The sequence below is a fragment of the Mobula hypostoma genome, chromosome 8 (assembly GCF_963921235.1).
Source record: "Mobula hypostoma chromosome 8, sMobHyp1.1, whole genome shotgun sequence".
In the NCBI taxonomy this organism is placed as follows: domain Eukaryota; kingdom Metazoa; phylum Chordata; class Chondrichthyes; order Myliobatiformes; family Myliobatidae; genus Mobula; species Mobula hypostoma.
Window position 1 is genome coordinate 37,676,239 of NC_086104.1, and position 25,722 is coordinate 37,701,960.

Sequence of the window (25,722 nt, forward strand, 5' to 3'; positions counted from 1 at the left end):
ATGAATGGAATGAAATTTCAGAAGAGCACATCCTTACAAGATAATAGGTAGTAGGCAGCCGTCGATCCCAGGGGATCATATGTTTGTGCTTCTGGTGGACTGTGTCCTCTCCAGGTTGCAAGCCCGGGCGGGAAGATTTGAAGAACCAGCTGTTGCCCATGCAGCGGGTTCCCCCTCTCCACGTCACTAATGTAGTCCAAGGGAAGGGCAAGCACCGATACAGCTTGACACCAGCGTCGTCACAGTGGTTGCCAGAGCGAAGTTGTAAACACCATCAAACTGCCTTGGGGACCCCGGCTCCAGATTTCTTCTCTGGGTTTACTCCCGAAGCCTTTCCTATGGGTCGGTATGGCCACAAGGCAGCGGAGGTTTAAAATCAGAGTTTTCCTTCTCCTAGGCATGTCACAACCACGGATTCGGCAGCGCAGTAGCTACGGCAATTATGCTTGTGAACTTGCACGTGTCAGTTAATTATTATTTAATCCTGATAGTATTTAACTCCATGCTTGTCTCAGATTGTTCCCCTTTCTCTCATCAAAGTACTGGTGGATTGGCCTACTGGCTGTCAATACTTCCTGAACTTGGCCTCAGACCCATATTAGCTGGATATTTTTAAATTCCTTTTCGTTGTGACTGCGATCTTTCTGGGAATTTTGAAATCTTTGAATTCAAACAAAGTTTTATGATGCCTTCTAAATCACTGAAACACTCACAATGCGCTGGAGGAACTCAATAGGTCAGTCAGCATCAGTTGAAAAGATTAGTCGACGTTTCAGGCCGAAACCCTTCGTCAGGACTGAAGGAAGAACTTTGGGGGGGGTTTGAAGAATGCTGGTAGTTGAAAAAAACAGTAATTTGAAAGACAAAGGTGTGGGGGAGCGGAAGCAGGGAGGTGATTGGCAGGAGAACAATGTGCAGTAGTAGAAGGAGGTGGAACTATGAGGGAGGTGATGTGAAATAGGGATAGAGGAAGGGAGGGGGAGGGAATTACCAGAAGTTGGAGAATTCTATGTTCATACCAAGGGGCTGGAGACTACCTAGACAGTATATGAGGTGTTGCTCCTCCAACCTGAGTTTAGCCTCATCATGACAGTAGAGGAGGCCATGTATGGACATATCTGAATGGGAATGGGAAGCAGAGTTGAAGTGGGTGGCTACTGGGAGATCCTGTCTGTTGTGGCGGACGGAGCGGAGGTGTTCGACGAAGCGGTCCCCCAATCTGCGTCGGGTTTCACCAATGTAGAGGAGGCCGCACCGGGAGCACCAGATGCAATAGATGACTCTAACAGACTCTCAAGTGAAGTGTTGCCTCACCTGAAAGGACTGTTTGGGGCCCTGAATGGTGGCAAGAGAGGAGGTGTCAGGCAAGTGTAGGGACAAGTGTAGCACTTACACTTACAGGGATAAGTGCCGGGTGGGAGATCCATGGGGATGGACGTGCAGATAAGTGAGTCACGGAGGGATCGATCCCTGCAGAAAGCGGAGAGGGGTGAAGAGGGAAAGATGTGCTTAGTGGTGGGGTCCTGTTGAAGGTGGCGGAAGTTACAGAGGATAATGTGCTGGATCCAGAGGCTGGTGGGGTGGTAGGTGAGGACAAGGGGAACTCTGTCCCTGTTGTGGTGGCGGGAAGATGGGGTGAGGGCCAAAGTGCAGGAAATGGAGGAGATGCGGGTGAGGGCATCATTGATCACCGTAGAAGGGAAACCACGATCCTTAAAGAAAGAGGACATTTGAGATGTCCTGGAACGGAAAGCCTCATCCTGGGAGCAGATGCGGCGGAGATGGAGGAACTGGGAATAGGGAATGGCATTGTTGCATGTGGCGGGGTGGGAAGAGGTATAGTCGAGATATTTATGAGAGTCAGTGGGCTTGTAGAAGATGTCAGTGGACAGTCTGTCTCCAGAGATGGAGACCGAGACATCGAGAAAGGGGAGAGAAGTGTCAGATAGACCAAGTGAATTTGAGGGCTGGGTGGAAGTTAGAAGTAAAGTCGGTGAAATTGGCGAGTTCAGCATGGGTGCAGGAAGCAGATTCTGCGACTCCGCGATTCACTTATCCGCACGTCCATCCCCACGGATCTCCCACCCGGCACTTATCCCTGTAAGCATAAGTGCTACACCTGTCCCTACACCTCCTCTTTTGCCACCATTCAGTGCCCCAAGCAGTCCTTCCAGGTGAGGCAACTCTTCACTTGCGAATCTGTTGGGGTCATCTATTGCATCTGGTGCTCCCAATGCGGCCTCCTCTACATCGGTGAAACCCGATGCAGATTGGGGGACCGCTTCGTCGAGCACCTCCGCTCCGTCCGCCACAACAGACAGGATCTCCTGGTAGCCACCCACTTCAACTCTGCTTCCTACTCCCATTCAGATATGTCCATACATGGCCTCCTCTACTGCCATGATGAGGCTAAACTCAGGTTGGAGGAGCAACACCTCATATAACGTCTAGGTAGTCTCCAGCCCCTTGGTATGAACATAGAATTCTCCAACTTCTGGTAATTCCCTCCCCCTCCCTTCCTCTATCCCTATTTCACATCACCTCCCTCATAGTTCTGCCTCCGTCTACTACTGTACACTGTTCTCCTGCCAATCACCTCCCTGCTTCCCCTCCCCCACACCTTTGTCTTTCAAATTACTGTTTTTTTCAACTACCAGCATTCTTCAAACCCTCCCCAAAGTTCTTCCTTCAGTCCTGACGAAGGGTTTCGACCCGAAACGTCGACTAATCTTTTCAACTGATGCTGACTGACCTGCTGAGTTCATCCAGTGCATTGTGAGTGTTCCTTTGACAACAGCATCTGCAGATTATTTTGTGTTCTAAATCACTGAGACAGGAGCAATCAATGTGTTAGTGACATTTCTTTTCTCACCATTGTCTGTGGTGATCAGCTGTATCAATTCCCACTGTTCCAGCTTCAGTGTGCTTTTTCTCTCTGTTTATAGGATGCTAGCTATAATGTGAGTAGCGAGTGGTCATTAGACAGGAAATTTGATTGACAGGTGTACTGTCAATTTCTTGATTTGGTAAGGAGCTCAAGGTCCTGCTATTGCAATTCTTCTAAATAGTTCATGGTGCAAGGAACACATGGGCAGTTAGCCAGTTATGTGGTGCAAAATGATTAAAATACATAAGTCATACATGAATTGCAAAGAACAACTTATTCAATAACAACACTCCTGTGAAGGCCCTTGAGCTGTTTTGTAGAAAGGCAGGTCCCTGTTGTCATTGTTGACGAGTATTTTGCTGCAATTTATAATTCATTTATGATGCAGAAAATATTGCAAAGTATCCAGAAGTTAAATGTAATGAATCATAAGTAGTACTCTTCAAAAAAAAATTGCAGATGATGCAAATAACTTTGAGCAAGAGCAAGGAGTAGCTGAGCTGTCTCATTTCACAATGCAGAAGTCGTGTCTAAAGCAAAGTCTGTCAACCTCATTACCATGCAGGATATCACAGATCCTATGTGGCATTCCATGAGCCTCTCTACACTCACCTTCCAAATACTGAAATGTTGCTTCAACATCTCAGAGCTGCAATGAATGAGCTCCCAAATTCCTCTTAGTGTAGCCAATCTCCGCTGAAGTACAATTGTGGATGTAGTGTAAAGTCCATATCCTCAAGGAGGGAGTATCCATTTCCCCTTCTTCTTCAATGAGCTGTGATAAACATGATTATGTCAGAAGGAATTTCCATCCTCTCAAAGCTAATAAAAAGAGGTGCAGTATCATTTGAACCCTTCTGATATCAATGTGAAAATACCTTATTTTATGCATGCAATGAAATTAATGGTAGTTAAATGAATATATGTAAGTCAACAATACCATGAATGACTTAACAAATTCGGCTGCTTACTGTTGTAGGTCACCAGTGTAGATTAATATATCTGGCTGTCTGGCAACAAGTTTTTTTAACTTCCTCCTTAATGGAATACTACAAAGCTTTTGATTCCTCTGTAGGTGCCCAGAATGATCCAGAGTTAAAAAGTTAAACCTTAATCTTTATTCTCCTGCAGCACAATAAGAATGAGAAACTGTTCCAGGAGAACTTTCTTAGTTGTAAGGTACATATCAGTCATAACCATGTTACAGAGACTGAAACCATGCATCTTCCACCATTCCCAGTATACAATACTGCTCTCGCAAGCTTTACATATTGGAGCAGTAAATGCATTGTTTATATAAATTAGTGGTGTAGGGAACTCTCTGAAATCTTTTTGTTCGCCAGTGTATTAACTCTGTATCTGACCTGTGCTTAAATGCACAGAGTTTACATTTTCCTCACACCTCAACAGTTCAGCATAAGCTGTTTCTGCATTGAAGTTCAATGTTAAATATTGTGAATAACCCTACTGGGTGTTTTTTTTATATATAGACCTCCCAATAGTAACAGGGACATCAGGGAGCAGATAGGGAGACAGATTCTGCCTAATAATAACAGGGTTGTTCTGGTGGGAGATTTTAATTTCCTCAATATTGATTGGCATCTCCCTAGAGTGGGATGGAGTATGTTAGTTGTGTTCAGGAAGGTTTCTTGACACAGTATGTAGATAAGCCTACAAGAGGAGAGGCTGTACTTGATCTGGTATTGGGAAATGAACCTGGTCAGGTGTCAGATCTTTCAGTGGGAGAGCACTTTGAAGATAGTGATCACAATTCTATCTCCTTTCCCATAGCATTGGAGAGGGATAGGAACAGAGAAGTTGGGGAAATGTTTAATTGGAGTAAGGGAAAATATGAGGCTATCAGGCAGGAACTTGGAAGCATAAATTGGGAACAGATATTCTCAGGGAAACGTACGGAAGAAACGTGGCAAATGTTCAGGGGATATTTGCCGGGGGAGTTCTGCATAGGTACGTTCCAATGACTTAGGGGAAGGATAGTAGGGTACAGGAACTGTGGTGTACAAAGGCTGTTGTAAATCTAGTCAAGAAGAAAAGGAGAGCTTACAAAGGTTTAAAAACACCAGGTAATGATAGAGAACCAGAAGATTATAAGGCTGGCAGGAAGGAGCTTAACAATGAAATTAGGAGAGACAGAAGGGGCCATAGGAAGGCCTTGGCAGACAGGATTAAGGAAAATACCAAGGCATTCTACAAATATGTGATGTATAAATGTAGTGTATATGGATTTCAGCAAGGCATTTGACAAGGTACCCTATGCAAGGCTTATTTAGAAAGTAAGGAGGCATGGGATCCAAGGGGACATTACTGTGTGGATCCAGAACTGTCTTGCCCACAGAAGGAAAAGAGTGGTTGTAGACGGGTCATATTCTTCATGGGGGTCAGTGACCAGTGGTGTGCCTCAGGGATCTGTTCTGGAACACCTACTCTTCGTGATTTTTATAAATGACCTGGATGAAGAAGTGGAGGGATGGGTTAGTAAATTTGCTGATGATGCAAAGGTTGGGGGTGTAATGGATAGTGTGGAGATCTGTCAGAGGTTACAGCAGGACATTGATAGGATGCAAAACTGGGCTGAGAAGTGGCAGATGGAGTTCAACCCAGATAAGTGTGAGGTGGTTCATTTTGGTAGGTCAAATATGATGGCAGAATATAGCATTAATGGTAAGATACTTGGCAGTGTGGAGGATCAGAGGGATCTTGGGATCCGAGTCCATAGGACACTCAAAGCCGCTATGCAGGTTGACTCTGTGGTTATGAAGGCATACGGTGCATTGGCCTTCATCGATCATGGGATTGAGTTTAAGAGCCGAGAGGTAATGTTGCAGCTATACAGGACCCTGGCCAGACCCCACTCGGAGTACTGTGCACAATTCTGGTCACCTCAATACAGGAAGGACGTGGAAACCATAGAAAGGGTGCAGAGGAGATTTACAAGTATGTTGCCTGGATTGGGGAGCATGCCTTATGAGAATAGGTTGCATGAACTCAGCCTTTTCTCCTTGGAGCAACAGAGGATGAGAGGTGACCTGATAGATGTGTACAAGATAATGAGAGGCATTGATAGTCAAAGGCTTTTTCCCAGGGCTGAACTGACTAGCATGAGAGGGCATCATTTTAAGGTGCTTGGAGGTAGGTACAGATGAGATGTCAGGGGCAAGTTTTTTTTAAATGCAGAGAGTGGTGAGTGTGAGGAATGGGCTGCTGGCGACGGTGTTGGAGGGGGATACGATAGGGTCTTTTAAGAGACTCCTGGATAGGTACATGGAGCTTAGAAAAATAGAGGGCTATGGGTAATCCTAGGTAAATTCTAAGGTAAAGACATGTTCGGCACAGCTTTGTGGGCCAAAGGGCCTGTATTGTGCTGTAGGTTTTCTCTGTTTCTATTGTCTTCACTTAACATCCAAACAATCCCAATGGTAGCCCTAAATGCAATTAGTACTAAAACTCATAAATAGGGATTCCAGCAGCTAATGTTCGTATGGAATTGTTATAAAGCTACTGGAGGAAGGACAATAGCACCTCAAATAGTTTTCAACACAAGAAAAAGATCGGAATTAAGATTCTTCATTTGTTAGCAGGCTCATTCCTTGGTGTTTGTACTGTATAGCTACTGTATAATATGGGACTACTTGATGTTATAGGGACACGTCGTTGCATGCGCTATTAGGCACGTATTGATCTGTACGTGTGTGTTCAGTTCCATTCCAGTCTGTAAAGAACCCTGTTAACTTAGCTCCCATTTTCAGTGTTTTTATTTATAGCTTTGTTGTGTAACCCAGCCATATACACAAATTGGTGACAAGGTTAATGAATCTACATCGTATCGGAACGCCGTGTTTTAATTGATAACGACACTAGGAAGAAGAGCGCAAGGTATGAGCCAAGGCAGAGCGAGGCCGCGAGTCTGAAAGGAAACAGAAGCACAGCCGCAGGTCCGGAACGTCGGGAGACCAAGGGACAGAGTCGGAGCCACAGCACGTCCAGTCGAGACCACAGCCGGCGCTGACCCAGGGGCTGAGAGTCTGCCTGCCCCAGAAGGGAGATAAAAAGAAGCGACACACACATCTAGTCGGAGTGCGCTTATGGCGCTAGCAAAAAGGACACACGAGTAAAAAGGAAAATAAAAGGGAGAATGGGGCTAAATTAACATAGCAAAGATGGCGATGATTGGAACCATTACAGCATTTGATAGTAGCATTGAAGACTGGACAACTTACATTGAAAGAGTGGAGTTATATTGTGATGCTAACAATGATAATGATAAAAAGAATGCCAGCGTCTTACTTAGTATTATGGGAGCAAAAACATACGGCCTGCTACAGACCTTGTTAACCCCTGAAAAGCCAGCTGACAAAACGTTCAAGCAAATAATAGACACTCTCCAACAACATTTAAATCCCAAACCGCTGGTAATTGCTGAAAGATTTAAATTTCACAATCTGAATCAGAGCAAAAATGAAAGCATTTCCGAATATTGCACTGAATTGCACAAATTATCAAAACATTGTCAGTTTGGAGCTGGTCTATTGGACGCATTGAAGGACAGGTTAGTGTCTGGCATGCACTGTGAAACCACACAGAAGTTGTTCCTGGGTGAAAAAGACCTTACATTAGAGAAGACGCAGTATCAACGGAAATAGTCTCACAAGGTGCTTCCGAGATGCATCAAAAATCTCTGGAATATGCCACAAATAAAATGTCACTGAACAGAAATGAAGGAAAAAAATGTTACCATTGTGGGAACAGGTCACATGACCCTGATGATTGTTGGTTTAAAGATAAAGAATGCAGAAACTGTGGCAAACAGGGCCACATTGGCAGAGTATGCAAAGCTAGTAAACAGCAGAAAAAGGACGAAATACAGAGAAACAAGAAACCCTATAAAGGAAAATACAACAATGTGCACAAAATGAAAGCAAGCAATGCTGATGAAAACGACTCAGACGAAAGTGAGTTGTCTTGTCTGCAACTTCACAACGTGAAAGACACAGATGATCGAAGAATAATATGGATCACTCCACAAGTGGCAGGCGTGAGACTGAAAATGAAGTTGGATACAGGCTCAGCTTTAACAGTGATCTCTGTACACGACTACAAATGACTGTTTTCACACATACCTCTGAAACAAACTAAACTACTGCTAAAGGCTTACACAGGACAGAAAGTGTGTCCCAAAGGCAAAGTTAAAGTGACAGTGACCCACGGAGGTAAAACACAGCAACTGATCCTCTATGTACTGAAAAATGGAGGACCACCATTGCTGGGACGTGAATGGCTCGGGAAAATCCAGTTGGATTGGCACACCATCAAGGCACTAGATGTGTCAACAAAGGAGGGCAGCTTGGCGGGGAAGATATCCGCAGCTCTCCTCTCACCCATTGTCAACTATTACAACGACGAGGAGGAGCTAGACAGCGTCAACGTTGAGGACGAACGCAGTGTTCATGGCCGCGACTCGGATGAAGATACAGAGGATGCAAGGGAGACAGATATTGCCAATAAGCAGGATGATGAAGACTACATGGAAGTAAAAGAGCAGATATACCAGGAGAAATTGACATCTCCGAAAAGACAGCTACAGCAGTTACAGGAAGGCACTTTGCAGGAGTATCAGAAAAGGATGAAGAAACTAGATCAACAATACAAGGACAGAATACGAAATGCAGAGCTTTTTCTGCAACTTGAGACAGAACAGGTGGAAAGGAATTATATTAAAGAGAAGAAAGCAGGAGTGAAGGAATTTGAAGATTAAAAGATGAGTTAGAAGAAAAGAAAAAGATGATTGAGAATGAGAGGCTAACAATGGAACTCACAGGAGATTCTATGGAGGTAAAGCCAATAATGACTAGGAAACTAAGGAGGAGACCTAATGACCCTGTTCCAATTACAGACAAAAGATCAAATCCTGCACCTGCGCAGTTAAATTACTTGTTAACAGATGAACAGATAATGGAAGATCTAGGAACTCTCCATAAGCTTAAATCTCCGAAAAGACCAGCAGCTCCGTCTTCTCCTGAACAAGTTCCTTCGGAAAGATCCATGAAAATTGGTCATCCCTTAAAAGCTCTTGGACAAAATCAATTCCATTCAAACAGAACAGCTTTCACACAAGGTAAATCTTGAACCAATCATTTCCTCCATTGATATCATACACTTAATCCTTTTAAGGGAAGTTTCTTTTGCACATACATATTTTGAATCCTCAGCCAATGTGTCTTGTTTTGTACAAAGAAGTTGGGAAACAGCATCAAAACAGAGGCAAATTCTGGCAACAAACTGTAAGGTTTCTATTGTTGTATTTTCACACTTGTGCATCTGAAGGAATCCTCCCTCTTGAGCCTAGTACACAATCATTTCTTGCACTGTGCACAACGTGGATTTTTCATACATAGAATCCTCCAAACAATTCAGAAACAGTACATAGAGTTCCGTCTCATTTTCTTGACAAAGATTTGTTTTTTTTTGAACTTCAGACAGATAGCACTGCAGGTAATCCTTAATATCAGCAAAACTGTACTTTAACAGCAGCTTCAGAACAATGGAATGGACAATTCAGGATTTTGATCAACTGCTTCTTCAAACAGTGAAAGATTACTGGTAAAGTACTGATCTTTCTGTAGTTATTGGATTGCCCCGACTTTTGAATAACTAGCAGAGACAGCAGATCACCAACTACTTCTTTTGGAGTCCAAAGCTACAAATAATGAATTACACCTCTTGCAAAATATGACTAATTTTGCTACAGCTTCACTTATTTCTTCTGTTATCGCTGGTACATAACCATCATCTGGAGAAGTACGGCACAATAGACAGAGTTCTTCCCCCCCCCCCCCCCCAGAGACTTGAGTTATAAATGGGTCTTAGACCAAAAGTAAAAGAAAAGGCTTGTTATAATTTGATATTATTACATTTTTTGTTATAATTTGATATTATTAGGTTACTAAGTAAACAATTGGTAGGCGCTTGTATTTTAAGGGTAAACATATTTGTTTAGCGTAGTGCCCAGTAAAAAACAGTTGATACACTATTAAAATAAAAGGGGAGGAGTGTACTGTATAGCTACTGTATAATATGGGACTACATGTTGTAGGGACACGTCGTTGCATGAGCTATTGGGCACGTATTGAGCATGCACTATTAGGCACGCATTGATCTGTACGTGTGTGTTCTGTTCAGTTCCAGTCAGTAAAGAACCCTACTAACTTAGCTCCCATCTCCAGCGTTTTTATTTATAGCTTTGTTGTGTAACCCAGCCACATACACAACAGTGTTGAATGGTGTTTCCAGTTCTGTCCAAAAGGCTGATGAGAAACTATTTGATAATCATCTCAAGAAACCTTTCTTTCATTCCAGATTATATGTCAGCAGATAAAAAGATGACAGGATAATACTTAAGTGATATGGAGTTCAGATTCTGCCCTGGTTAGGAATTTAAGATGCTATCTCTATTCAATTTACTCTCTCTTTGACAGATAAAATACGTATTGCTGAGTGACTAATACTTTCAGATATACAGTGCCTATATAAAGTATTCACCCCCTTTGGAAGTTTTCATGTTTTATTGTTTTACAACATTGAATCGGTGTATTTAATTTGGCATTTTTGACACTGATCAACAGAAAAAGACTCTTTTGATTCAAAGTGAAAACAAATCTCTACAAAGTGATCTAAATTAATTGCAAGTATAAAACATAAAATAATTGATTGCATAAGTATTTACCCCTTTTAATACGACACACCAAATCATCACTGGTGCCGCCAAGTCACACAATTCGTTAAATGGAGGTCACCATGTGCAATCAAGGTGTTTCAATTGATTGTAGTCAAAATACACCTGGGAGGCCACCAGAAGACTTATGACAAATCTAGAGAAGTTACAAGCTTCAGTGGCTGAGATGGGAGAGACAACACATACAACAACTATTGTTTGGGTACTTCACCAGTCGCAGCTCTAGGGGAGAGTGGCAAAGAGAAAGCCACTGTTGAGAAAAAACCTACACGAAATCTCAGCTAGATTTTGCCAGAAGGCATGTGGGAGACTGAAGTCAACTGGAAGAAGGTTCTATGATCTGATGAAACCAGAATTTTGCTTTTTGGCCATCAGACTAAATGCTATGCTTGGCGTAAGCAAACACCGCACATCATCAAAAACACACCATCCCTACTGGGAAGCATAGTAGTGGCTTCATCGTGCTGTGGGGATGCTTCACCACAGCAGGCCCTGGAAGGCTTTTGAAGGTAGAGGGTAAAATGAATGTAACAAAATAGAGGGAAATCCTGGAGGAAAATTGATGCAATCTGCGACTTGGGAGAACATTTGTTTTCCAGCAAGCCAACAATTCCAAGCATAAAGCCAAAGCTACACAAGGATGGCTTAAAAACTACAAAGTTAACGCCCTGGAGTGGCCAAGTCAGAGTCCAGACCTCAATTCAATTAAGAATTTGCGGCTAGACTTGAAAACAACTGTTTGATCACAATCCCCATACAATCTGACAGAGCTTGAGCAGTTTTGTAAAGAAGAACGGAGAAAAATTGTAGTGTCCAGATGTGCAAAGCTGATAGAGACCTATCCACACAGACTCAAGGCTGTAGTTTCTGCCAAAGGTGCATCTCTAAATACTGACTGGAAGGTGGTGAAAACTTATGCAATCAGTTATTTTGTGTTTTATACTTGTAATTGATTTAGATCACTTTGAAAAGATCTGTTTTCACTTTGAAATGAAAGAGTCTTTTTCTGTTGATCAGTGTCAAAAAAAGCCAAATTAAATCCACTGTGATTCAATGTTGTAAAACAACAAAACATAAAAACTTCCAAGGGGGCTGAATACTTTTTATAAGCACTGTACTCACAGATTGCAATTGTATGAAACCAGTTGCACATTTGACACTTTCATAGATGCATGGAGTAACACAGAAGGGATACAGGCCCTTTGGTTAAATGTATCCATGCCAACCATGGTGCCCACATGTCTAATCCCAATTTCGTGTGTTTCGCTCATATTCTGCCAAGCCTCACTTCTCCATCTAGCTATCAAAGTGTTTCCTAAATGATACTATTATACCTGCCTTAAACAGTTCTGGCAGCTCATTCTATATATATTTACCCTGATCTCTAGGAAAAAGCTATCTCTCATGCCCCTATTAAATCTTTCCCCTCTCACCCTAAATCTATGCCCCCCATTTTTGGACTCCACATAAATAGTTCTGACCCCTCCCCCAGCTGCCTATCACCGCCCTCATGGTTCCGCCTCCTTCTACTACCCATTGTTTTCCTGCCTATCACCTCCCTGCTTCCCCTCCCCCACCCCTTGATCTTTCCCCTTACTGGTTTTTCACCTGGAACCTACCAGCCTTCTCCTTCCCACCCTCCCCCACCTTCTTTCTAGGGCCTCTGCCCCTTCCCTCTTCAGTCCTGACAAAGGGTTCCGGCCCAAAACGTTGACTGATCATTTCCATGGATGCTGCCCGACCTGCTGAGTTCCTCCAGTGTGTTGTGAGTGTTGCTTTGACCCCAGAATCTGCAGAGTATTTTGTGTTTACATAAATAGCTCTTCCTGGAGTCCATGGGACCAAATCTTCTATAATACAGGACAGGGTCTCGATAAAATCCAAAATAGAGCACATTTAATACGCACCGTAAGACTAGAAATACCTCCTCTCTGGTAATATGAATATCCCCCATAATATCTCCACTTGATTCCCTTATCGCTTGAGCAACTATACAGTAAACACAGGGAAGAAATATTTGGTAAAACCCCACCCACCTCCAATTGCTCAAGACACAGGTTGCCCTTCTTTCTAGCCACCCTTTTACGCTTAACATAGGTCCAGTACCTCTAAGGATTTTCCATAACTTTGCCATCTCATACCCTTTCTGTGCTCTCTTGGTTGCCCTTTTACATATATTCTTAATCTTTTTATAGTCATCAATGGATTAATTTGATCCTGACCTCCTAAACCCAATATACGTTTGCTTCACTATCTTGACCAGAGCTTCAATATCTACCATCAGCAATTTTCACTAGACTTGCCAAGTGTACCCTTCACTCTAACAGGAACATGATGCTCCTGGACTCTTACTATCACATTCTTAAAAGTCTCTCAGTTGAAATTTGTTTCTTTCCCTTCACCCAATTGACTTCTGCTGGACCTATCTAATTCCCCCGAGATTCGTCCTGTTCCAGTTTAGGCCACAAATCTGTGGGGCTGACCTATCCTTTTCAATCACTATCTTAAAACTAATCGAATTATAGTCATTAGAGCCAAAGTGCTCCCTGACTTGTTTCTTCAGTTACTTGCCCTGCCTCGTTCCCTAAGAGGAGGTCCAGTATTTCACTTTGCCAAGTCGGGCCTTCTATATATTGACTCAGAAAACAATCCTAGATACATTTTACAAACTCTTCTCCATCCACGCCCTTAACACTCTGGGTGGCTCAGTCAGTTTAGGTCATTATAATCTCCCACTAAGACAACCCTGTTATTCTTATAACAATGAGTAACCTCTCTACACACCTGCTCCTCCAGTTCCTGCTGACTACTGAGAATGCAAGTTCCTACAAACTCTCAATGCTACACTCAAAGCAGAGCGAAGTTTTGAACAATTTGTCTTCAGACAGGATCTCATCTGGATAGATGTGACAACATCATGACCATGCTCTTTAGGTATGCATTGCAACACAGCTTTAAGCTGTTTATGATACAGTTTCAAGGAAAATGTGAAGCACCTACCTCATGATGTTCTGGACCTAATGAAGGATAAATAAACAATATTTGAGAAATGCATTCAGATACACACCAGCTCAGTGACTTAGGAGACTGTAATGTGTCCAAGCTATGTGCAAGAGTTGTCTGAAAGATTAATGTAGATAACAAAGGATGAATACCTGGCTAAGTAAATGGGCAGATGGAGTACAATGTGAAAATAAATAGACTTATCTTCTTTACTAAGAATACAGAAGCAGAATATTTATTAAACAACGAAAGATTGGAATATATTGCTATTCAAAAGTGCAAAGTAAATTTGCATTTATTTAATATTATGATGTTTTTTTTCTTTCTTTTTGATTTACAGTTTGTTGTCTTTCACACACTGACTGTTTGCCCATCCTGTTGGGTATGGTGATGATACAAAGATAGATGGAGGAGCGGGTAGTGTTGAGGAAACAGAGAACCTGCAGAGAGGCTTAGATAGTTTAGGGGAATGGGCAAAGAAGTGGCAAATGAAATACTATGTTGGAAGGTGTATGGTCATGCACTTTGGTGGAAGAAATAAACGGGCAGACTATTATTTAGATGGGGAGAGAGTTCAAAATGCAGAGATGCAAAGGGACTTGGGAGTCCTTGTGCAAGATACCCTACAGGTTAACCTCCAGGTCGAGTCGGTGGTGCAGAAGGTGAATGCAATGTTGGCATTCATTTCTAGAGGTATAGAATATAAGAGCAGGGATGTGATGCTGAGCTCTATAAGGCACTCGTGAGACCACACTTGGAGTATTGTGTGCAGTTTTGGGCTCCTTGTTTTAGAAAGGATATACGGACATTGAAGAGGGTTCAGAGAAGATTCACGAGGATAATTCCAGGAATGAGAGAGTTGCTGTATGAGGAACGACTGGCAGCTCTTGGGCTGTATTCCCTGAAGTTCAGGAGAATGAGGGGGGATCTCATTGAAACATTCCAAATGTTAAAAGGCTTGAAAAGATTAGATATGGCAAAGTTATTTCCCATGGTGGGGAAGTCTAGGACAAGAGGGCACAACTTCAGGATTTAAGGACGTCCATTTAGAACGGAGATGCGGAGAAATTACTTTAGTCAGGTGGTGGTAAATCTGTGGAATTTGTTGCTACAAGTGGCTGTGGAGGCCAAGTCATTGGGTGTATTTAAGGTAGAGATAGATAGGTTCTTGATTAGCCAGGGCATCAAAGGGTATGGGGAGAAAGCAGGGGAGTGGGAATGACTGGAAGAATTGGATCAGTGCGTGATTGAATGGCGGAGCAGACTTGATGGGCTAAATCGCCTACTTCTGCTTCTATATCTTATGGTTTTATGGTCTTCCACTGATTCTATTGTGTTTCTTGTACTTACTGTGAATATCCGCAAGAAAATGAATTGCAGGGTTGTATATAAGTTCGCCTTCTGCACAACACACAAAATGTTGACAATCAAATACAGAAAGCAATTAGGAAAACTGGAATATGGATCTTTATTACTTAGCACGGATGCTTACCTCATGAGAAGCTCAAAATATGTGTTATCCTTTCCAATGTTCCAATATTCTGTTTCATGACTGCAATTACTTGGAAATGCCAAGATGTTGAACAGGAATGTATAGAGTAATTTGTTCTGAATAAAGTGTTGCAAAGATGTAATCTCTTTCATGAAGTGTCTTACGTTGTGCAACATCCTCACTTGAAAGATGATGTAATTTAATGTTTTGCAATGGAAGATTTGATGTTGTAAAACTGCCAAACAAATTCAAAGAGTTTAAAAAGTTGCTGAAAATCAACAAACTGCAGATGCTGGAAAAATGAAATAAAAACCGCAAATGCTTATTACCTCAGACTAAAGATCCTTTGTCAGAAATGTAAGCTAATTTTGTGTTGCTCGGAGCATAAGGGGAGGATGGATAGGACAAATAAAATATTGCAATTAGGTAAAGCCAGATTTGCCTTGGGAATAAGCTGTTGAGGCCATTGGCTTGTTGGGTTAATGGGAGACAGTTGAGTCAGAAAATGAACAAGAGATACAAACTTTAGGCAGTTAGAGAGTGAGAACAGAACAGTGAAACATCAAGTTGCAAAGTGCAAAACTGTGGGATTTGACTAGCAGATCAAGCTATATTAATGCAGACAGAACAACCTCCCTGCGACCTAAAACTTGCTTAGTTTCTCTCTTCCCATTCTGACAAAGCATCTTCAAACAGAAATTGAACTCCTTCCCCTCCCCCCAACTTTCTTATCTACCTTCTTCCCACTTCCTTCCCAGTCCTGATGAAGGGTCTTGGCACAAAATATCAACTATTTATACCCCTCTGTAGATGCTGACTCACCTGCAGAGTTCCTCCAACATTTTGTGTACGTTGCTCTGGATTTTCAGCATCGTCGAATCTCGTGTTTGCAATCCAAAACGTTACTTCTGTTTACCTTTCCACAATTGATTGTTAATCTTCTGAGTATTACAGACATCTTCTGTTTTTAATTGATTGATTTTAACAGCTTAATTTTCCCAGATGTCTGAACTCTCTATATTGCCCTGGGATAAAGTTTTGAAATGCCAGCGAGCATTCAAATTTTATAAGACCATAAGAACAGAATTAGGAGCAGAATTAAATCATTTGGCCCATCAAGTCTGCTCTGCTATACCAACAGGGCAGACTTATTATCCCTCTCTACTCCATTCTTACTCCCATAACCTGTGACACCCTAACTAATCAAGAACCTATCAACCTATGCAGTGGCAATAAATTCCGTAGATTCACCACCATCTGGCTAAAGAAATTCCTCCTCATCTCTACCCTCTGGGGTCTTAGAGCATAGTTTAGGATTAGCACATGTAGTAAATAAATTTAACTGACTTCAGCCATTAAACATTCAGATCCTGATATGTACTGAAGATTAAATCTAAAATGCAACTCTGAACAAAGAATTTCTAAGGACCATGATCCAAAATAGTTGGAAGATACTGTAATGTATGGATCTATTTGGAATAATTGTCTCATCTTTGGCGTTGAATCAACTCCAGCAATTTAGCAAAGAGAAATGGACCAAGTGCTCTAAAGTATCCCAGGAACACAATGTTATCTCGATGACATCACCGTGACTGGCAAAAATGATGAAGGGCCCTTCCAGGACCTTGGTAAAGTGCTTACCAGGCTGAGTAAGTATAGTCTTCGCGCAAAGAGAGAAATGAGAGTTTTTCCAAGAATGAAATCTCATATTGTACATGCGTCATTGACTAACGTGGCTTACACAAGTCACAAGAGAAGATGGAAGCAGTGTTACAGGCACCCAACCCAGAAAATTTGTCACAACTCGGGTCATACTTGGGTCTTGTAAACTAATACCACTGGTTTCTCCCAAACATTGCTACAGTACTACACCCATTGAACACACTGTTACTGATAGAGGCAAAGTGGGAATGGCCAGTAAGATGTGAAGAAGCATTCAAGGAAACAGAGTAATAACATATAATGAACTGTTCATCATTATGACCAATCCCTGCCCATCAGACCGGTGTATGATGCATCTTCTTATGGCATTGGTGCCATTTTGTCACACATTATGAAAGATGGATCTGAACGCCCGATTGCATTTGCTTCAAGATCACTGATGAGCACAGAATGCAGCTACGCACAGATCAACTGAGAAGCCCTTGGTCTAGTATGGGAAATAAAAACGTTCCGCCACTACCTCTACAAACAAAAGTCTGTCACGCTAGTGAGATACCCAGCCCCTTATGTCCGTTTTCAATCCCAGGAAGGGAATTCCAGTGATGTCTGCTACCCGATTACCATGTTAGGCTCTGTTCCAGGAGCCCATTCTTATGACAGAGTTCAAGGGTACCAAACAACACAGTAACACTGATGGCTTGTTATGCCTTCCACTACTAGCATCTGAAAACAAAAGTCTTCATACCGTGACCCAACAGAAGTGTTCCACACCACATTAATGGACCAGTTACTAGTAACAAATTCTGAAATACCAAGGGAAACAAGGAATGACCCGACATTGTCCAAAGTCAGTGACATCACCGTGCAAGAGTGGCCAGCTCATGATAACCCTAGGTTTCCAGAGGCCACACCGAGACGAGGTCAACCATTGATACGTGAAAGAACACTGATGTGTGGATCTCAGGTTGTGGTTCCTTCTAACTGCACACCAGAGTGTTAGAAAATCTGCATGAAGAAAACCTGGGTATAGTCAAGATGAAGAGTCTTGCTCGGAGCTACTAGTGGCGGTCGGAAATAGATAAACAGATTGAAGACTTGGCAAAAAGCTGTTCAGGATGCAAAAAAGTTCAAAATGCACCCTCACAGGCACTGTTATACCCTTGGGAGTGGCTATCATCGCCATGGCAAAGAGTATATATTGACTTTGCTGGGTCATTCATGGATTCCACATTTTTCTAATTGCTATGGATGCTCAAAGTGGTCAGTGGTTATACCAATGAAGTCATCTACCTCAGCAAAGACTGCTTCTGCTCTGAGGACTATCTTCGTCATAAGTGGCTTATCAGAACAAATTATAAGTGATAACAGACCACAATACATGTCAGAAGAATTTGGACTGTTCATGAAGAAAAATGGCATCGGACATTTCAAGTCAGCTCCTCACCATCGAGCAACAAATGGGTTAGCTGAAAGGTTTATCCAAACCTTCAAGAAGTCAATTAAAGTGACGGACTGGAGGACATTTTTCCATATCATATGGTGGACAACTTCCTTTTTGTGTATTGGAACTCTGCTCATGAGAAAGAATCGGAGATCTCACATAGACCCCCTGAAACCAGATCTACAGAGAGAAGTGCAGAATAAACAGTTCAGCCAGTTGCCAAGTGAAACAGCAAGGAGTTTCGAGATTAGACAGGAAGTTGTAGCGCATGATTACCAAGAAAACAAGTGGACATCTAGTAGGAGATCTACAAGAAATGGACCACTGATGTACACAGTGGACTTTGGAGATCAGACATGGAAACATCATGTGGACCAGATACTAGATGCCCAACCAAAGAACACACCTGATTTGATTGCATCCAATAAGACAGACATATTACAGTCACTGGACTTACCTCAGTGATGATCATATCACTGACAGCAACATGACATTGGAAACCAAAAATGTTGTCTTAGACAAGACACCTACCAAACCTGATGCCACTCTACAGGCCCGGGGCATGACGAGAACATTATCGTTGACAAAGCACCCGCTAAGCCTAATGCCACTCCACAAGTCCAGAGGTCCTATCCTGAAAGAAACAGAGTGCCATCCAAAAGACTGAACCTTTAGAACTGTGAAGTTAGTTATGGACTGTTAATGTGAAAGTATGTTTATCTGTAATATGGATTTATGAAGGGGAAATTGAATGTTTTGTACATGTACAGTTTTATGTTGCATTAACCTAAAGGGGCAGGTGTCAGGGTGCTGGAGCAGGGATCCAATCGCAGACCCAGTACTGTGCTCAGTGATATTAAATGAGTAACAAATCCCAAGGTGCAAACAAAGTCAGTGTCAAAGTTCAGGCAGAGATCATAACATCCAGAGAAATCCAAAAACCAGAATCAGGCAGAGTCTATGTTTGGCCAGATAGAGTTCAGGTACAGTCGCTGGAAAGGCTCAGGAAAACTCACTGGCACAATCTGGCAACAAACAGGTGAAAACACAGGACTAAAATACACTGAGAAATAAACAAAGAGGCAGATGATAGGTGGAGCACAATGAGACAGAAGTGGCAGCAAAACAGGTAATAATGAGAAACAGGTGAGAGGCGGAGTACTCAGTAATACAGGGGCCGGAGCAGAGCAGGAGCACACAGCAATACAAAACCACAGACTGACGGCTAGAGGGAGAACACACAAAAAGACAAAGTTCAACTCGAGGTACTAACAGCAGGAAGTGTACTGTACGGACCTATTTCTTTTAGAGCAATGACCCTGTCTCCAGGACTACATATTGATCTGTTGTCTACGCATGCACATTGTTTCCTCTCACACTCTCTTGTTGCACTATGAATACACCAGTTAAAGCCATCTCCCAAGTGCATGCTTTTATTTAATTGATATGGCGTTGTGCACAGACACAACTGGCACCACTGTTAATTGGAAGACCAAACAACGATGATTTCAATTCATTATTTGTGTGTATATGGGTGTCTGTAGTATGGGTGCAAAAGAGGGAGGTGCGAAAGTGGTGTGTCGTTCAAAGGAAGCATTGTAAGTATGGAATTATTCTAAATTGTCCCACCCAACCTCAGTAAAAAAAGCCTGTTTGCATTTACCCTATCTATACCCATCACAATTTTGTATACCTCTAACAAATCTCCTCTCAATCTTCTAGATTCTAAACAATACAGTCCTAACCTATTCAAGCTTTCCTTATAACTCAGGTCCTTCAGAGTTCTCAATATCCATATAAATTTCCTCTGCACTCTCTCAACCTGTAGGTAGGTGACCTAAACTGCACACAATACTCACCAATGTCTAATACAACTTCACATGACATCCCATCTCATGTACTCAATGCATTGACTATGAAGGCCAATGTACCAACCAAGAGCTCTCCTTATGACCTTATCTACCTTTAAGTCATTTTCAATGGATTATGGACCCGTATTCACAGATACCATTGTTCTACCACTCTCCTCAGTGCCTTACTGTTCACTGTGTAAGATCTACCTTGGTTGGTCCTACCAAAGTGCAAAACATCGCATTAGTCTGCATTAAATTCCATCTATTCCATCTGCCACTTTTCAGCCCATTTTTCTAGATGATTCAGATCCCTCTGCAAACCATCATACTTTCCTCATTGTCTAGTGCACACCACCCCATCCCACCCCACCCCCCACCCCACAGTGCTGGTGTCTTCCACAAATTTCCTGTTCCAAATAACCACATTATCATCCGGATCGTCAATATAGCTGACAAACAACAAAGGACCCAGCACCGACCTCTGTGGCATACCACTAGTTACTAGCCTCCAGTCAGAGAGGACACCCTCAGCTACCACTCTCTGGTTTCTCCCTCAGTGCCAATGGCTCATCAAATTGACTACCTCATCCTGAATGCTAAGCAACTGAAACTTCTCAACCAGCGTCCCATTGGGACCTTGTCAAATGCCTTATTAAAGTCCATGTTGACAACATCCACTGCCTTGCCTTCAATCACTTTTCTCGTAACTTCCTTGGAAAACTCAATAAGTTTGGTTAGACATGGCCTACCATGCACAAAGCCATGTTGACTATCCTTAATCAGTCCATATCTATCCAAATACTTACGTATCCAATCCCTTAGAATACCTTTGAATAACTTTCCCACAACTGATGTCAGACTCACTGGTCTATAATTTCTTAGTCTCTGTTCAGTGCTTTTTTTAAACAGCAAAACAACATTGGCTATCCTCCATTCCTTTGGTACCTCTCCTGTCGCTAAGGTTTTAAATATCTCTGTTAGGATCCAGGCAATTTCTGCACCTGCCTCCCCAAGGGTCCGAGGGTGTGCCTTATCATCCTCCCTGATTTGCTTCATGGTAACAAACACATCCTCCTCTATAATCTGTACAGTGTCCATACAGTTGATGCTACTTTGCCTCACTTCGATAGACTCTCTATCCCAAGTAAATACAGATAAAAAGAATTAATTTGTGATTCCCCCCATCTATTTTGGCTCCACACATGGATTACCATTCTGGTCTTCCAGAGGACAGATTTTGTCCCTTGCAATCTTTTTGCTCTTAATATCTGTAGAATCCCTTAGGATTCTCCTTCATCTTGTCTGCTAGAGCAACTTTATGCCTTCTTTTAGCCTTACTGATTTCTTTCTTAAGTGTTCTCTTGCATTTCTTATTCTCCATAAGCACCTCATTTGTCCCTACTTACCTATACCTGTTATGTACTTCTTTTTTCTCTCTTAACCAGGGCCTCAATATCTCTTGAAAACCAAGTTACCTACACTTGTTATCTATATCTTTTATTCCGACAGGCACATACTAGCTTTGTAACTCTCCCAAAATTTAGTTTTTGAAGGCCTCCCACTTTCCAAGTACACCTTTGCCAGAAAACAGTCCCAATTTACACTTGCCAGATCATTTCTGATAGAATCAAAATTGGCTTTTCTCCAATTTAGAATCTTAACCCATACACCAGACCTATCTTTTTGTATATTTACTTTGAAACTAATGGCATTGTGTTCACTGGATGCAAAGTGTTCCCCTATCTCATTCCCTAATAGCAAATCTAGTATCGGACACTTTCTTGTTGGGAAATCTAAGTACTGATTAAGGAAACTCTTCTGAACACATTTGACAAACTCTGTCCCATCTAGTCCTTTTACATTAATGTGGGCATATCTTTCCTATTTCTCAGTTCAACTCATAACATCTCACTAGTCGAGTTCTCCGGTCTGTCCTGATGGAGCACTGATTTGACATTTCACCCCACCTCCTTTAATCCCTCCCGCTCTGCCATATCTAAAACAATGGAACCCCAGAATATTGAGCTTCCAGTCCTGCCCTTCCTGTAACCAAGTCTCATTAATGGCTACAATTTCATAATTCCAGGTGTTGATCTATGTCTAGAGCTCATCCGTATTTCCTACAATACTTCTTGCATTGAAATATATGCAGCTCAGGACTCTAGTTGCACCATGTTCAACCTTTTGATTCTTGATTTTGTCTGAGGTCTTACCAACATCAGCCTCCACAACCTCTCCACTAACTGCTCTGACACTCTGGTTCACATCCCCCTACACCTTTAGTTTAAACTCCACCATGCAGCATTAACATGCTAGAATATCAGTCTCCCTCCGGTTCAGGTGCAAACTGTCCCTTCTATATAGGTCCCATCTTCCCTGGAGGAGAGCCCAATGATCCAAAAATCTTATGCCCTCCCTCCTACACCAACTCCTTCACCACATGTTACACTGTATGATCTTCCTAGTTCTGGCCTCACTAGCACAACGCATGGGTAGCAATCCTGAGATCACAACCTTGGAGTTCCTGTCCTAAAAAACTTAGCACCTAAGCCCCTAACTTCCTGAACTCCCTGTGCAGAACTTCATCGCTCATCCATGTCATTGGTGCCTACGCTATATGTTCCATGACCTCTGGCTGTTCACCCTCCCACTTACGAATACTGAGTACTTGATCCAAGATGTCCTGGACCCTGGCACCCAGGAGGCAACATAGCATCTGGGAATCTCGTCCTCTCCCACAGTATTCAAAGCAGTGTACTTGTTATTGAGGGGACCAGTCACAGGTGTTCTCTCACTGGCTACCTATTCCCTTTCTGTCTCCTGGCAGTTGGTGCTGAGTCAAAGTGATCTAACCTTGGAGCATCTCCCTTTTGTACTGTAGGTGAAGCCAAATGTCCTGACTGCTTTGCTCAGGAAATAGCAGAGACGGGCAAACACACATAAATACAAGAAATGAAGATGTATACAGTGAGTGCATTGACCTCTTCTTGAGGCTAAAGAAATTCAGCATATCCCCATCGACTGTTACCAATTGTTATTGATGCACCATAAAAAGCATTCCATCTAGATCCATAGCAACAGCTCTTCATGTGACCATAAGTAACTACAGAGATTATGGCTCAGCCCAGCACATCACAGGAACCAGCCTCCCCTCGATGGACTCTCTCTTTACTTCTTGCTGCCATAGTAAAGCTGCCAGCAGAATCAAAGACCCCACCCATCCCAGACATTCCCTCTCCACCCCACGCCCACTGAGCAGAAGATATAAAAGCCTGAAAGCACATACCACCAGGCTCAAGGACAGCTTCGATCTCATTGTCATCACACTCCTGAATGGACCTCTTGGCCTCACAATATATCTCATTATGATCTTGTATTTTATCACTTACCCACACTGCGCTCTTTCTGTACCGTTTACATTTTATTTTGCTTGGTTACTGTTCTAACTTTTTGTAGTCCAAAGCACTGTGTAAGGATTTTGATCTGTATAAACCATATGCAAAGTGGGCTTTTCATTGTATTTCCGTACATGTATAATCATAAATCAATTCCAACACCAAGGACTCTTCAAGGTTTTAGGCGTCATTTTGAAGAAAATATGATCAGACAGGAAGGGATGATATACTCTAGCTCTACTATACAGCATGCGACCATTGCTCTGCAGATCACTGTTTAAGTTAGCCTATCAATGTTCTTTTTAGTACTGTTAATAATTCCTTAGTACTACTAAGTCAGTTCTTTTTAAATGCCAGCCAACTGACAGGAGCAGGGAACTAAAATCTTGCCCTGACATCATGTAATTGAGCTTCTTTTAAAAAAAAATAGAATGTCTCATGTAAATACATTGCTCAGACTGCTATTTAGACTTTCATTTGGCACACACTGGAAGAATTTCTCATTTTTACAGGCATGGAGAATGGGAAGAAGAATTTTTATCTCTCTCCTCTTTCAGTTACTGTAATTAGCATTGTGAGTGATTGGTGATCTTCATGCCCAAAATCATTTACTGTCTGTTCAATCCAATCTGCTCCTTTCAATAAATAAGGCATCAGCTGAAAGGTGGGTGGGGCAAACTGCCAAATCTCTGCTTTTTGACGGGGTTGGCCCTCCTTCAGTGGCAGAGCAAATGAATGGAACTACAGGAGGGAGAGAAGAGAACAGTATCCGGTTTCCATGGTTAGGACTGAGCAATTCTAATCACCCAAAGTTGCTCTTTCATCAGGGTTGAAAGGACCCTGAGAACCTGAGGGAAGGAAGAATGCCCACAAAAGATTTTTGGCATTGCCAAAATGTGGACAAGAAGGTACGTTCCCTTCTTCAAGATACTCTCAAGTGGTTTCTTCATGAGGCAAAGGGGCTCTTTCCCAGCATATTCTTTTTAACATGTCTGCCACCGTGATTGAATTAGCACAATGATTTCCTTCAGAAAGCATGTTTAAGTCTTAAAAAAACATGATACTTAACAAAAGAGTAAAGAAGCAGAAGGAATAATTGGTTCAAGTAAGTGAATGCCTGATTGAAAAAATACTGGAAATATATTTTGAAGGTGGGAAGAAACTGTCAGACCTGCACAGGCAGCCACCTCCCAGACTCCACCCAGCTAACAGGAGTCACCTGCCACTCATTTCCGACTCATCACCTGCAGCCTATTTAAACCCAGCTCTTATCCACAGTCCTTTGTTCATTCACCAAGTCCAGCAAGTCTCAACAAGTTGCTCCTAGCCTTCAGTTACCTTGCTGCATTGTTGTGTTAGGTTTCTGTTCTCTCTTGTTTTATGGCCCCTCGTGACATTATATTGCAGTTTATTAGTATCAGTTAATATTGTTTGCTCCTAGATCATCTTCGCTGCTGTGCTTTTGGGTCAAGCCTCCTTCACATATCCTGACAAAAATATGATAGGCAAATGTAGTTGATTACAGAGTTCTTTCAACAGTAGTTGAAACATTTGTCAAGTCTCCAACTGAAAATAAGAGTGGAGCTAGTCGTGGAAGGGAGTGGATAAGAGATCAGAGTCAAAGGTTAGGAGAAGGCAAGCTGTCCAATATTACGGGAGAAAAAGCTGATGAGATATTTTGGGAAAATGTAAATTTGTTAGAGGATGAGGAACCAATCTATACCAACAGTATTAGACTGATGGAAAAGCAGAGGATGGGATGAAATTTGATTTTGAGTTTATTGGAAACAAAGATCAAGAAACTGGCAGTAATGATGTTGGACAAATTAAACCCTGAAGTGTCTGTTTTGTTGATATTTGAGGTAAAGTAAGGGTGAAGGGAAGTAATTGTGTAGAGCTGGATATGGATATATAAGGGCTTAAGCTCATCAATAGATTTAACAGAATATTAAAATTGTGTTCATGTTAATTTAGCTTTGAGCGAGTAACCAGAAAGTAAGATGGAGACAATAGCTAAAGTGTCTCAATTTTGGCAGATAATAAAATTCGACTGTAGGAGGTCCTGGCTCATATTTATTTGGACCTCAGCCTGTGATCATAGAAAAACACGGGCTTCAAATAAGGTGATGGAGAGGTCCATGAACATCCCATCAAAATACACATAGATGCTGAATGGCACAAGCTCAGAGAGGTGCATTAAATCAGGAATAGTATCAATAAGGAAAAGTATAGAACCAAG

General features: G+C 42.1%; 3 long non-coding RNA genes across 5 annotated transcripts in view; 1 reads left to right on the forward strand and 2 right to left on the reverse strand.

The window, feature by feature from the left end:
- Positions 1 to 25,722, reverse strand: part of LOC134350471 (uncharacterized) — a 53,455-nt gene that overhangs the window by 25,826 nt on the left and 1,907 nt on the right. For both annotated transcript variants that reach the window (XR_010018902.1, XR_010018903.1), the window contains exon 2: positions 3,500 to 3,662. This is a non-coding gene — a long non-coding RNA (uncharacterized LOC134350471). The remainder of the gene's footprint in view (positions 1 to 3,499; positions 3,663 to 25,722) is intronic.
- LOC134350470 (uncharacterized) overlaps positions 1 to 25,722 on the forward strand; it is a 64,753-nt gene that overhangs the window by 1,925 nt on the left and 37,106 nt on the right. The gene's annotated exons all lie outside the window — the stretch shown is intronic.
- On the reverse strand, positions 15,029 to 16,045 carry LOC134350091 (uncharacterized). Its single transcript, XR_010018809.1, has 3 exons — positions 15,955 to 16,045; positions 15,133 to 15,367; positions 15,029 to 15,041 (listed from the first exon to the last, which is right to left on the reverse strand). It is a non-coding gene; the product is annotated as an uncharacterized LOC134350091 (long non-coding RNA).